At 44.0% G+C, this 14,534-nt stretch overlaps 1 pseudogene; it reads left to right on the plus strand.

The window, feature by feature from the left end:
* Positions 1-7,406: 7,406 nt before the first annotated feature.
* LOC123153690 (vacuolar protein sorting-associated protein 8 homolog) lies at positions 7,407-14,157 on the plus strand (annotated as a pseudogene).
* The last annotated feature ends 377 nt before the right edge of the window (positions 14,158-14,534 follow it).

Raw genomic sequence — 14,534 nt, forward strand, 5'->3', positions numbered from 1 at the left:
CTATCTCTATAGATCTTAATGCCTAATATGTAAGCAGCTTCACCGAGGTCTTTCATTGAAAAACTCTTATTCAAGTATCCCTTTATGCTATCCAGAAATTCTATATCATTTCCAATCAGTAATATGTCATCCACATATAATATGTCAAGCCATTTTGCGGAATCTGGACTCACCATCGCTTCTTCATAGTTCGTAGGTTCATCATGATCTAGTAGCATGACTTCCAGAACAGGATTACCGTACCACTCTTGCGCGGATCTCACTCTGGTTGATCTACGAGGTTCAGTAGTATCTTGATCTAAAGTTTCATGATCATCATCATTAGCTTCCTCACTAACTGGTGTAGGTGTCACTGAAACAGTTTTCTGTGATGTACTACTTTCCAATAAGGGAGCAGGTACAGTTACCTCGTCAAGTTCTACTTTCCTCCCACTCACTTCTTTCGAGAAGCTCCTTCTCTAGAAAGGATCCGTTCTTAGCAACGAATGTCTTGCCTTCGGATCTGTGATAGAAGGTGTACCCAACAGTTTCCTTTGGGTATCCTATGAAGACACATTTCTCCGATTTGGGTTCGAGCTTATCAGGTTGAAGCTTTTTCACATAAGCATCGCAGCCCCAAACTTTAAGGAACGACAACTTTGGTTTCTTGCCAAAGCACAGTTCATAAGGCGTTGTCTCAACGGATTTTGATGGTGCCCTATTTAACGTGAATGCGGCCGTCTCTAGAGCATAACCCCAAAACGATAGCGGTAAATCTATAAGAGACATCATAGATCGCACCATATCAAATAAAGTACGATTACGACATTCGGACACACCATTACGCTGTGGTGTTCCGGGTGGCGTGAGTTGTGAAACTATTCCACAATTTTTCAAATGTAAACCAAACTCGTAACTCAAATATTCTCCTCCACGATCAGATCGTAGAAACTTCATTTTCTTGTTACGATGATTTTCAACTTCACTCTGAAATTCTTTGAACTTTTCAAATGTTTCAAACTTATGTTTCATTAAGTAGATATACCCATATCTGCTTAAATCATCTGTGAAGGTGAGAAAATAACGATATCCGCCACGAGCCTCAATATTCATCGGACCACATACATCTATATGTATGATTTCCAACAAATCTGTTGCTCTCTCCATAGTACCGGAGAACGGTGTTTTAGTCATCTTGCCCATGAGGCACGGTTCGCAAGTACCAAGTGATTCATAATCAAGTGGTTCCAAAAGCCCATCAATATGGAGTTTCTTCATGCGCTTTACACCGATATGACCTAAACGGCAGTGCCACAAATAAGTTGCACTATCATTATCAACTCTGCATCTTTTGGCTTCAACATTATGAATATGTGTATTACTACTATCGAGATTCATCAAAAATAGACCACTCTTCAAAGGTGCATGACCATAAAAGATATTACTCATATTAATAGAACAAGCATTATTCTCTGATTTAAATGAATAACCGTCTCACATTAAACAAGATCCAGATATAATGTTCATGCTCAACGCTGGCACCAAATAACAATTATTTAGGTTTAATACTAATCCCGAAGGTAGATGTAGAGGTAGCGTGCCGACCGCGATCACATCGACTTTGGAACCATTTCCCACGCGCATCGTCACCTCGTCCTTTGCCAGTGTTCGCTTAATCCGTAGTCCCTGTTTTGAGTTGCAAATATTAGCAACAGAACCAGTATCAAATACCCAAGTGCTACTGCAAGCTCTAGTAAGGTACACATCAATAACATGTATATCACATATACCTTTGTTCACCTTGCCATCCTTCTTATCCGCCAAATACTTGGGGCAGTTCCGCTTCCAGTGACCAGTCTGCTTGCGGTAGAAGCACTCAGTTTCAGGCTTAGGTCCAGACTTGGGTTTCTTCTCTTGAGCAGCAACTTGCTTGCTGTTCTTTTTGAAGTTCCCCTTCTTCTTCCCTTTGCCATTCTTGAAACTAGTGGTCTTGTTGACCATCAACACTTGATGCTCCTTTTTGATTTCTACCTCCGCAGCTTTCAGCATTGCAAAGAGCTCGGGAATAGTCTTGTTCATCCCTTGCATATTATAGTTCATCACGAAGCTCTTGTAGCTTGGTGGCAGTGATTGGAGAATTCTGTCAATGATGCAATCATCTGGAAGATTAACTCCCAATTGAATCAAGTGATTATTATACCCAGACATTTTGAGTATATGCTCACTGACAGAACTGTTCTCCTCCATCTTGCAGCTATAGAACTTATTGGAGACTTCATATCTCTCAATCCGGGCATTTGCTTGAAATATTAACTTCAACTCCTGAAACATCTCATATGCTCCATGACGTTCAAAACGTCGTTGAAGTCCCGATTCTAAGCCGTAAAGCATGGCACACTGAACTATCGAGTAGTCATCAGTTTTGCTCTGCCAGACGTTCATAACATCTGGTGTTGCTCCAGCAGTAGGCCTGGCACCTAGCGGTGCTTCCAGGATGTAATTCTTCTGTGCAGCAATGAGGATAATCCTCAAGTTACGGACCCAGTCCGTTAATTGCTACCATCATCTTTCAACTTTGCTTTCTCAAGGAACACATTAAAATTCAACGGAACAACAGCACGAGCCATCTATCTACAATCAACATAAACAAGCAAGATACTATCAGGGACTAAGTTCATGATAAATTTAAGTTCAATTACTTAAGAACTCCCACTTAGATAGACATCCCTCTAATCTTCTAAGTGATCACGTGATCCAAATCAACTAAACCATAACCGATCATCACGTGAGATGGAATAGTTTTCAATGGTGAACATCGTTATGTTGATCATATCTACTATATGATTCACGCTCGACCTTTCGGTCTCCGTGTTCCGAGTCCATATCTGCATATGCTAGGCTCATCAAGTTTAACCTGAGTATTATGCGTGTGCAAAAACTGGCTTGCACCCGTTGTAGTTGGACGTAGAGCTTATCACACCCGATCATCACGTGGTGTCTGGGCACGACGAACTTTGGCAACATTGCATACTCAGGGAGAACACTTCTTGATAATTTAGTGAGATATCATCTTATAATGCTACCGTCAATCAAAGCAAGATAAGATGCATAAAAGATAAACATCACATGCAATCAATATAAGTGATATGATATGGCCATCATCATCTTGTTCCTGTGATCTCCATCTCCGAAGCACCGTCATGATCACCATCGTCACCGGCGCGACACCTTGATCTCCATCGTAGCATCGTTGTCGTCTCGCCAATCTTATGCTTCCACGACTATCACTACCGCTTAGTAATAAAGTAAAGCATTACATCGCGATGGCATTGCATACAATAAAGCGACAACCATATGGCTCCTACCAGTTGCCGATAACTCGGTTACAAAACATGATCATCTCATACAATAAAATTTAGCATCATGTCTTGACCATATCACATCACAACATGCCCTGCAAAAACAAGTTAGACGTCCTCTACTTTGTTGTTGCAAGTTTTACGTGGCTGCTACGGGCTTAAGCAAGAACCAATCTCACCTACGCATCAAAACCACAATGATAGTTTGTCAATTTGACTCCGTTTTAACCTTCGCAAGGACCGGGCGTAGCCACACTTGGTTCAACTAAAGTTGGAGAGACAGTCGCCCGCAAGCCACCTATGTGCAAAGCACGTCGGGGGAACCGGTCTCGCGTAAGCGTACGCGTAATGTTGGTCCGGGTCGTCTCGTCCAACAATACCGCCAAACCAAAGTATGACATGCTGGTAGGCAGTATGACTTATATCGCCCACAACTCACTTGTGTTCTACTCGTGCAAATAACATCAAACCATAAAACCTAGGCTCGGATGCCACTGTTGGGGAACGTAGTAATTTCAAAATTTTCCTACGCACACGCAAGATCATGGTGATGCATAGCAACGAGAGGGGAGAGTATGATCTATGTACCCTTGTAGATCGCAACGGAAGCGTTGACACAACATAGAGGAAGTAGTCGTACGTCTTCTTCCCGATCCGACCGATCCAAGCACCGTTACTCCGGCACCTCCGAGTTCTTGGCACACGTACAGCTCGATGACGCTCCCCGGGCTCTGATCCAGCAAAGCTTCGGGGATGAGTTCCGTCAGCACGATGGCGTGGTGACGATGATGATGTTCTACCGACGCAGGGCTTCGCCTAAGCACTACAACGATATGACCGAGGTGGAATATGGTGGCAGGGGGCACCGCACACGGCTAAGGAACAATCACGAGGATCAACTTGTGTGTTCTAGGGTGCCCCCCTGCCTCCGTATATAAAGGAGCCAAGGGGAGGGGTGCGGCCGGCCAGGAGGTGGGCGCAGGAGGAGTCCTACTCCCTCTGGGAGTAGGATTCCCCCCCCCCCAATCCTAGTTGGAATAGGATTCGCTGAGGGGGAAAGAGAGAGAGGGGGGCCGGCCACCTCTCCTTGTCCTAATAGGACTAGGGGAGGGGGGAGGCGTGCGGCCCATCTTGGGCTGCCCCTTCTCCTTTCCACTAAAGCCCATTAAGGCCCATATAGCTCTCGAGGGGTTCCGGTAACCTCCCGGTACTCCGGTAAAATCCCGATTTCACCCGGAACACTTCCGATATCCAAACATAGGCTTCCAATATATCAATCTTTATGTCTCGACCATTCCGAGACTCCTCGTCATGTCTGTGATCACATCCGGGACTCCTAACTAACTTCGGTACATCAAAATGCATAAACTCATAATAACTGTTATCGTAACTTTAAGCATGCGGACCCTACGGTTCGAGAACAATGTAGACATGACCGAGACACGTCTCCGGTCAATAACAAATAGCGGGACCTGGATGCCCATATTGGATCCTACATATTCTACGAAGATCTTTATCGATCAGACCGCATAACAACATACGTTGTTCCCTTTGTCATCGGTATGTTACTTGCCCGAGATTCGATCGTCGGTATTCAATACCTAGTTCAATCTCGTTACCGGCAAGTCTCTTTACTCGTTCCGTAATACATCATCTCACAACTAACATATTAGTTGTAATGCTTGCAAGGCTTATGTGATGTGCATTACCGAGAGGGCCCAGAGATACCTCTCCGACAATCGGAGTGACAAATCCTAATCTCGAAATACGCCAACCCAACATCTACCTTTGGAGACACCTGTAATGCTCCTTTATAATCACCTAGTTACGTTGTGATGTTTGGTAGCACCCAAAGTGTTCCTCCGGCAAACGGGAGTTGCATAATCTCATAGTCATAGGAACATGTATAAGTCATGAAGAAAGCAATAGCAACATACTAAACGATCGGGTGCTAAGCTAATGGAATGGGTCATGTCAATCAGATCATTCAACTAATGATGTGATCCCGTTAATCAAATAACAACTCCTTTGTCTATGGTTAGGAAACATAACCATCTTTGATTAACGAGCTAGTCTAGTAGAGGCATACTAGTGACACTCTGTTTGTCTATGTATTCACACATGTATTATGTTTCCGGTTAATACAATTATAGCATGAATAATAAACATTTATCATGAAATAAGGAAATAAATAATAACTTTATTATTGCCTCTAGGGCATATTTCCTTCACACACAACAACGATTCTTAGCCGTGTGCGGCGCCTCCCTCCACAGTTTACGCCTCTGGCCATATTGTCGTAGTGCTTAGACGAAGCCCTGCGCGGATCACTTCACCATCACCGTCACCACGCCGTCGTGCTGACGAAACTTTCCCTCGACACTTTGCTGGATCAAGAGTTCGATGGACGTCATCAAGCTAAACGTGTGCAGAACTCTGAGGTGTCGTACGTTTGGTGCTTGATCGGTCGGAACGAGAAGAAGTTTGACTACATCAACCACGTTGTCAAACGCTTCTGCTTTCGGTCTACGAGGGTACGTTGACACACTCTCCCCCTCTCGTTGCTATGCATCTCCTAGATAGATCTTGTGTGAGCGTAGAATTTTTTTGAAATTACATGCTCCATTTCCCAATAGTAATAAGTAGATGATGGGTTGCTAGAGTGACAGAAGCTTAAACCCTAGTTTATGCGCTGCTTCGTAAGGGGCTGATTTGGATCCACATGTTTCATGATATGGTTAGATTTATCTTAATTCTTCTTTCGTAGTTGCCGATGCTTGCGAGAGGGATTAATCATAAGTAAGGACAACACCTAAGCACTGGGCCACCCACATATCAAATTATTAAATTAACGAACACAAATCATATGAGCATGATGAAAACTAACTTGACAGTGATTCCCATGTGTCCTCGGGAGCACTTTGTTTTAGATTTTGACCGTTCGACATCATGACTTCGTGAGGGCGATGGTGGCGTAGAATAATAAAGCTTTACACCCTTCCTTCACACGATGGTCTGCGTGTTGTTGGGTAATTGATTTGGTTGCTAGTTTGTTCAAGTGGGAACGGTATGGCAGTGAGTGACAGTATTCCTATGGTGGACCTATGTCCTCAGAATCCGCTATTGTGACGACATTGGCTCCAGCATCGGTGCGGAGCTCGGAAGATAGTGCAGGAGTGGACGAAGATAGCGGTCTGCGCTAGCGGCAACTAGAAGACGGTGGATCATGTGATGGGTTCATGGTTGACAACTAGCATGTATAGTTTCCTTCTCCAACATCATCATCGAGTCGGGGTGCCAGATCTAAAGTTTGGCGACGTGCACGGGGTGCTGTCCCGTCCAGATTCTTTTTCAACAGGCATGGCCTCACTTTTGGTAAGTTGGGAGATCTGAAAAGCCGCATATCAACAATGGAGTCATGCCGAGCTTGGTTGAAGAGGCGATCCACCATATTTTCCTTCTGTGACTGTTGCGGTGCCATAGGTGGATGATGTGCATTGGCGTCAAGCTTACGAGGATTCTTTTGTCTTGATTGTAAATTTCCTTCTTGGATCCTTTGTGTAAAGGGTAGAGTTTTGTTGTCTTTTTTCAGATCTGCCAGGTCAGTATTTAGGTGGCATGTAACATTTTTTTGCTTAAATGATCCAGATCTATTATTAAAGTTCACCGTAAATACGAAGCATCTCAAACATAATAAAAATTATATCGAGATTCTGAGACCATCGAACGATCATTATCACCGCTAGAACGAGTCGCCGGCGCACCACTGTCGCTGCTCCCCTTCCGGAGTCGGCTTGACATTGATGATGACAGCCGGAAAGTCTTCGTGCATGTGCCCCTAAGGACCATCGCCCTGAAGTCGTGGCCGTCGCTGTTGAACCCTTGAATAGATTTGAAATATCTGGCACCACACGAGGAGAGACTACATGAATCTACACCAGACCTCCTATTTACTCATGCAAAAACAAAAATATAACTCTAGTTAGTGTTTTATAAAATACTCCCATTATAAAGAAAAATATAAATTAAACAATCTTATAGAGTATTTCTTTACAGAAGGAGTAATTAACGGCGACCGTCTCCCTCGTGCCGTCGTCGTCGCCGGCGATGGCGTCCCAGCCACCGCCTCCACCCCACGAGCTCGACCTAGAGGCGTTCCTCCCGTCGTCTCCCGCCTCCTCCGACGCCGACGCCGACGCCGACGCCGATCACCGCCGCGCCGTCGACGACCTGCTCCTCCTCCTCTCCTCGTCCTCGTCCGACTCCGACGACGAGCCAACCCGTACGCCCAGCACCAACCACAAAGCTCTGACCCGCATCAAAGCCCCACCGCCGCCCGCTAAACCTTCCCCATCTCCTCTGCCATCGCCTTCCGCGTCCCCCCGGAGATCCACATCCGCATCGCCGTCGGCGACGCTCTCCTCCCTCGCCCCGAGAACCTTTTCCAACGCCGCCGCCGCCTCGTCGAGGCCGCTCCCCTCGCTCTTCCGGGGTGTCCGCCCCAGCCCCAAACCCGGCGCCGCCCTCGCTGCCGCCGCCGCCGCGTCCCGTGCTGTTCTCACCCCGCACGCCGCTGCAGTTAGGTCGCGGCGCACCGCCTCCGCGCCCATCGAGAAGCTCCTCGACCAAGCCTCCGAGGCAGAGGAAGTAGCTGACAAGGCCAGTGAGGAAGTGGTTGCTAGGGTGACCGTGGAAACTGTCGGCGGGGATGGGGTTGAAGAATTGGAAGAGGAGAAAAAACACGGAGAAGTGGGGACTGAAGAGAATTCCAAGCCCTCAGAATCGGTGGGCGGAGGCAATGTCGATTCTGGTGCCGCGGAGAATTTCGATGTGCAGGAGCAACTTGGGAGTCAAATTGGGCTTGTTGATCAGGAAAATAGTGATGAGCAAATTAGAGATGGAAATTTGGTGGAATCTGTTGAGATTGTGGATCAGGATGGGTCAGTGTCCGATGAAAAGACTGAGGACGGGCTAGAGGTTGAAGTTGAATGTTCTGACACTGATTTGGAAGAGCAAGCGGAATCTGAGGGGATCATCGATAGGGTGGTCGAAGAGAGGTTGGAGATGAGCAGGATGGGTGAAGAAAATGCGGAGGAAAGGCGAAAGGCACCAATGAAACAGTTGAAGCGGGCCGAGGAGTTCGAGAAGAGGCAGGCCTCATTTGGGCAGCACTGGGAGGAGGGAGCAGCGGCACAACCCATGCGCCTGGAGAGGATTGGGAAGGGCCAACCAGCTATTGGTTACATGCAGATCGAGGTGGACAACCCGATAACTCGTGCCATGGCTTCTCCATCTTTTAGACAGGAACATGGCTCTCCTCAGGTCTTAGCAGTACATAGGAGCTATATTGCGACGGGTATGTCCAATGGATCTGTTATCATTGTCCCAAGCAAACACTCCATCCATCAAGCTGATGATACAGATGCAAAGGTTAGTCATTGCCTCCTTGGTGCTGTTGTGCATATTGTCTGTTTGGTCAAATACTACATGGTTTATTGGTATGCTTCAGATGTTGGACTTCAAGATGTTTCAGTATTAATTATGTGGTATGGGTTTGAAGATGATTCATTAGAATACCAAACTTCGATACAAACATGGCATTTAGCATTTAGGTAGAACTTTAAAAGCATACAAAATCTTAGATATGGGGCAGAAACTAGAAGGTGCCCACCAGGAATCTGCTAAAGTGACTCATTTGCATCTGAGCCCTATTAACATGACAGAAATTACAATTGCTGCAGTGCTATGCATCAGTGACAGTAACCCTTGGAATAAATCTGCATAATAGCTTGTTATTTTCGTCAATCCATCTGGTTGTATAATAGGGAATAAAGAAGAGAACACTGCTTGCAGCACAGAATAAAAAAAACTCATCTGAATGAATGCAGTACATTGGTATTGCCAGCAGGACTTATGCATAACCCTGTCAGATATGCACATTTTATGGTGTTGCCAGAAGTTGACCCCGTGGGGTTTATGCACACACTAAAAAAATTGTGGGGTCTATTCCTTGTTCTCATAATGGAGTGTAGGCCAAGGAATACCACATCCTCCATAGTGAGGCCACTTATAGTCTTTAGCAGTTGATGGCAACAAAAGAAGAGAAGGGTTACCTTGGTATTTTTATTAAATGGCTCGGTACTCAAATATTTGTATATTCAAAGCAACCATCCTTTTGTGCCAGAATCTAATTACACCAAATTCGATTGATTTAACATAATTTCAATTGCAAAAGCTGTTTGATTGTATTACATTTAAGTAAGCACAACCAATGCCTTGAAGATGATTATGATACATCTCTATGTTCTTTTAAGGACAAGGAACCGGAAGAAACTGTTGTTTTTTTATGTTTAGCTCGCCCAAATCATCAAGGCATTTTTAACTCTTTGTTCTACAGTTCCTCAATCTATGCACAATCGACCCTTGTTTTCTCTTCTCTTGCTTGCTCGTCGAAAATTATTGTTTTTCCAAGATAGTGCATGAACTCGAAAAGTATCTTCTGGATTTGTGCTTACTGCACATTTCATGTGTTTGCCAGTCATATAATAACTCAGTCGCTGCACATATAGCTATTAATCTTATAAGCCAGTAACCAGTTGCTATCAAAAAATCTTGTTGGATGAACCCTGGAAAATAGTAAAACTGTAATACTTGTTATGGTTTGAAATGAGGACAGCTTTCCTAGATTAGTGGCTCTGAAGTCCTGAGAATTCTATGTCACTTTGATTTTTCGGTCTATAAAGACTGCTTTTATAATTTCAGATGTTGTTCTTTTGGAACCAAGGTGTGAAAACTCAATCACCAGTGACTGCCATGTGCTTTAACCCGCAAGGGGATCTTCTGCTAGTAGGATATGGTGATGGTCATATGACAATTTGGGATGTACAGAAGGCTACTGCAGCAAAAGTCATATATGGTGGGCATACAGGAGCTGTAGTGCATGTTTGTTTTATCTGCCAATCTAAAGCCATCACTGGTGATTCAAAAGGGCTTGTTCTTCTGCACACATTCTTGATTATCCCTGTCATTAATCGCTTGACTGTCAAGGGAACCCAGGTATGTAGAAACATCATTTTGTCCATTGTGCACATATTAACCCACTCGATCCCCTGTTAAATATATGTCTGCTCTGACAAAACTTAACTACACTTTGCCAGCGCCTTTTTGATGGACATACTGGAATCGTGCTCTCAGCCTGCCCTCTTCTAGCGGATGAATCCTTTGGTTCTGGCAACTCATCTATGCAAGGCAACCTAATAACTTCCTCGAGTGGTGGTCTTGGGAGCATGATGGGAGGTTTAGTTGGAGTAGATTCTGGACGGAAGTTTTTCAATGAAGGTTCTTCTCCAATGGAGGATGGTGTTACAGTCATGTTCATTATGCATCAACATGCTCTTGTGGTATGGGTGATATATTTTACTATCTGTTATGCTGTGAACTCATAATTGTGGTAACTCTTGTACTGCTTGATGATGTTCTGTGGTTCTCCTGCTAGGTTAGACTCCGCACCAACAGTGACCACGTTGACCATATTGAGACCTTCTCTAGACCAGAAGGAGCACGAGAAGGGTCAATTGCCTATGCTGCATGGAAATACACATCATCCTAGAGTGATTCATCGCCAATTGGTAAGATTAGACCTCCTTAGACATTGACAATGATCGGTAGTTCCTTATATTTTGGTAAATTGTAGTTTCTTGGGCTAAAGATGACAACATTATATAGATGAAGAGCCAGTATCTTGGCTTGCGCTTGTCTGGGACCGTCAAGTGCAAGTGGCAAAGTTTGTTAAATCAAAGGTGATCAAACACAAGGACTGGAATCATGATAGTGCCGCCGTTGGTGTTGCTTGGTTAAATGATCAGGCATGCAAAAGTCTCCCCTTTTGGTTATTCATTTAGTTTATGTTCTTTTCCCAGTTGTAAAATCAAGTTACTCTTTTTTTCCCATCCAGATGTTAGCTGTCCTTAACTTGAGAGGGCAGCTCTGCCTGTTCTCAAAAGATGGCAGTGAGCTTCGCAGGACTATCTTTATTCTTGATGGTTTGGTCTTCGATGACAGCATACTGTACCATACACATTTTTCTAACAGGTTTGGTAACCCTGAGAGGCATTTTAACAACTCGGTAGCAGTAAGAGGTGCTACAGTATATATTCTTGGCCCAAGCTTTCTTACAGTTTCGCCACTTCTTCCATGGAAAGAGTGGATTGAAGCACTAAAGAGGGCTGGTGATTGGATGGGTGCAATGGACATGGCAATGAAGCTTTATGACGGTCACACACAGGGTGTTGTTGATCTTCCGAGAACAGTTGATTCCATAAGGGAAGCCATAATGCCGTATCTAGTAGAGTTGCTGCTGTCATATATAGGTTATGTCTTTGAATATATTTCAATTGCATTGTCAAACCATACTGGAAAAGGGGGAGCAGCAGATGGCCTGATAGACGCCGATAGATCACTGCTGACAGAGAGAGAAGAACAATATGCTCGTGTAGGAGGGGTTGCAGTCGAGTTTTGTGTTCACATTGGACGGAATGACATCCTGTTTGATACAGTCTTCTCTAAGTTTGTTGCTGCTCAAAGTGGAGGTAGGCTTGTTCTAATTAACTCATATAAGAATTACAACCTTCCCATTTTGCTAAACTCTGATTTTATTTTGTTCATGCCTGAAGTTGACGCAGTCCTCCTTTCCGTGCTTAAAACAACTTTCTTTAGATCATTCGTTGTTACATCCTGTGTTCCTCCTTAATTTTTCTCTACAAGAATGCAAAGGAAGACAGTTTTCCTCTTTCTGTTCTAAGTTGCAGGCATTCTGTAAATCTCTTTTGGTGGTTGCTTTAATGGGTTCTAGTTGTGTAGCCAGGCATTTTTTCCCTTCCTTCTGTTGCTTTGACTCTATTTAATTTGGAATGAGTTTACTTGCACTTTTGAAGATTCCACAGCCTTTTTTGAGGAAGATTTCAGAGGATATTTACATTTATATTTTCATGTGGAATAGTATAAGAAACGTATTGCGTATGTCAAGTTATCTGTTTGCTGATAAGATTGTGCACACACATGTTTCTGTTATTAAATTGCTGCTATAACTTAAAAAGGCTGACATGACATGAATAACAGGTATGTTTCTGGAGGTACTAGAGCCATATATGTTGAAAGATATGCTTGGTTCTTTACCACCTGAGGTGAGTTCCACTGAGGATTTTATAGTGTTAGTACATAAATTTGCAAATTATGTAATCCACATATACACTTACACAGTTATACATTTATGCCAGTTTGATTTGTAAATCATGCAAGCTCTAGTAGAGCATTATAGTGGCAAAGGATGGTTGCAGCGAGTCGAACAATGCATTCTTCATATGGATATTTCATCACTGGATTTTAATCAGGTATACATAAAATTTGTATATCCAACTAGTGTAAGAAGTACATCTGTAGATCTTTCTCAGACATGTTTGGTGTTTCATTGTCTACATTCATTGTCCAAGAAAAAAAATCTTTTTCAGTTTCTTCTGGTACTATTTTTGTCGTTTGGACTAGTGTGTTCCACAATTATGCATCCACATGATATTGCTGTACTTGTTCTGTATGCAGGTAGTCAGACTCTGTCGTGAGCATGGGTTATATGGTGCTCTAATATATTTATTTAACCAAGGCTTGAATGATTTCCGTTCACCTCTAGAGGAACTTCTATCTGTTATCCAGAACGCTACTAGAAAAGATGCTACTTGGTATGTCATACTCTTGCCAGGAGGAGTTGTATTAAACTTGCCCATAATCACCTTGCTCATAGATGAGATAATAGTACACATTATGTTCTCAAGTTATTGATATGTGATTTGAGCATACTTATGTTATTCTGAAGTTCTTGATTGAATATCTGTTCTCGTAAATTGATTAATCAGAATTTGATAATTCTCTTAGCATTAGTTACTTGGCCATCATTGCAATTTACATGAATCTTCATTCGACATGCATCTTTATGTTTTCTCTGGGATTTCTCTATGACATGCATGAGCGTGAACAAAAATGTTGATACTAAGCAAGGAAGCTCCCATGCTTTCAAAGGAAGTAGGCAAGAACCACAGTAGTACTTGGTTAGAGTTGCTTGATTTGGTTTGATATTGCTCGTGGGGTAGTTCTGTATATGCAATTGGTATTTCTGTTAGAATATTATACTAGTGCTAATAGAAGGCAAGTTTCTTACCATATTTTCACTTTAACAGCTACAGAATGCTTGTTTATCTGAAGTATTGCTTCCAGGGCCTAGCATTTCCTCCAGGTTAGTAGATTTACCATTCACGGTATCTTTTTTACCATTTCATTAATTCTATGCGAGTTTACTATGTTTTTCCTGTGCTGTTGGGCTTTTGGTGGGCCTAGAACCTTGCAAATTATGAAGTGTGTTAGTAAAACTATATGCTTAAATTGTGATTTTCTAAAATTTAAGAGTTCAGATTTACCATAAGATGCTTGGTGTTGTGTCAGCTTTTTTTCGAGAAAACGCAAAGAGCTTTGCGTTTCGTTGCATTGAAGAGAAGGGATATTACAATCCTCCTAGGAGGCTGGGGCTACAAAAGACTGTGTACTCGGTGAGTGGACGTCCCAGGACGTGGGCAGGACTACCCTGAGCCCCTTTGCCCCGGCTTGTGCCCAACATTTGGCTTCCGTCTTAATCCTATGCACTAATGCTTCTATCGATGGCCGTGTGTTTTCGAAAACACATTCATTGCGCTGCTTCCAGATCATCCAAGGGACTAGCATGGCTATGGACTGCAATCCTTTGCGCAGCGCGTGCGGTGTCCCTCCCTTCGTTCGCTGCCACCAGTCTGTAAGTGAGGGTTCGTTGTGTGGTGGCTGTGCTGGAATGCGCGTCCAGTCCAGGGTGGCGTGCCAGGCTTGCTGCGCGAAAGGGCAGGTCAGGAGTAGGTGCTGGATGGTCTCCGGCTCTTGATCGCAGAGGAGGCATCTGGGGTGGTGTTGCAGGCCGCGACGGGCCAGCCGTTCTGCTATCCAGCACCGGTCTTGGCTGGCCAGCCAATGGAAGAATCGGACTCTGGGTGGCGCCCAACTCTTCCATGTCAGCTTCCATGAGGGGCATCTCGTGGATCCATGAAAGGTCGCAGCGTAGCAGGACTGCGCCGTGTAAGTGCCGTTTGCCGTCCACCTCCAGAGCATTTGGCCAGGAGCATTTGT

The sequence above is a fragment of the Triticum aestivum genome, chromosome 7A, assembly GCF_018294505.1.
Source record: "Triticum aestivum cultivar Chinese Spring chromosome 7A, IWGSC CS RefSeq v2.1, whole genome shotgun sequence".
Taxonomy (NCBI): Eukaryota; Viridiplantae; Streptophyta; class Magnoliopsida; order Poales; family Poaceae; genus Triticum; species Triticum aestivum.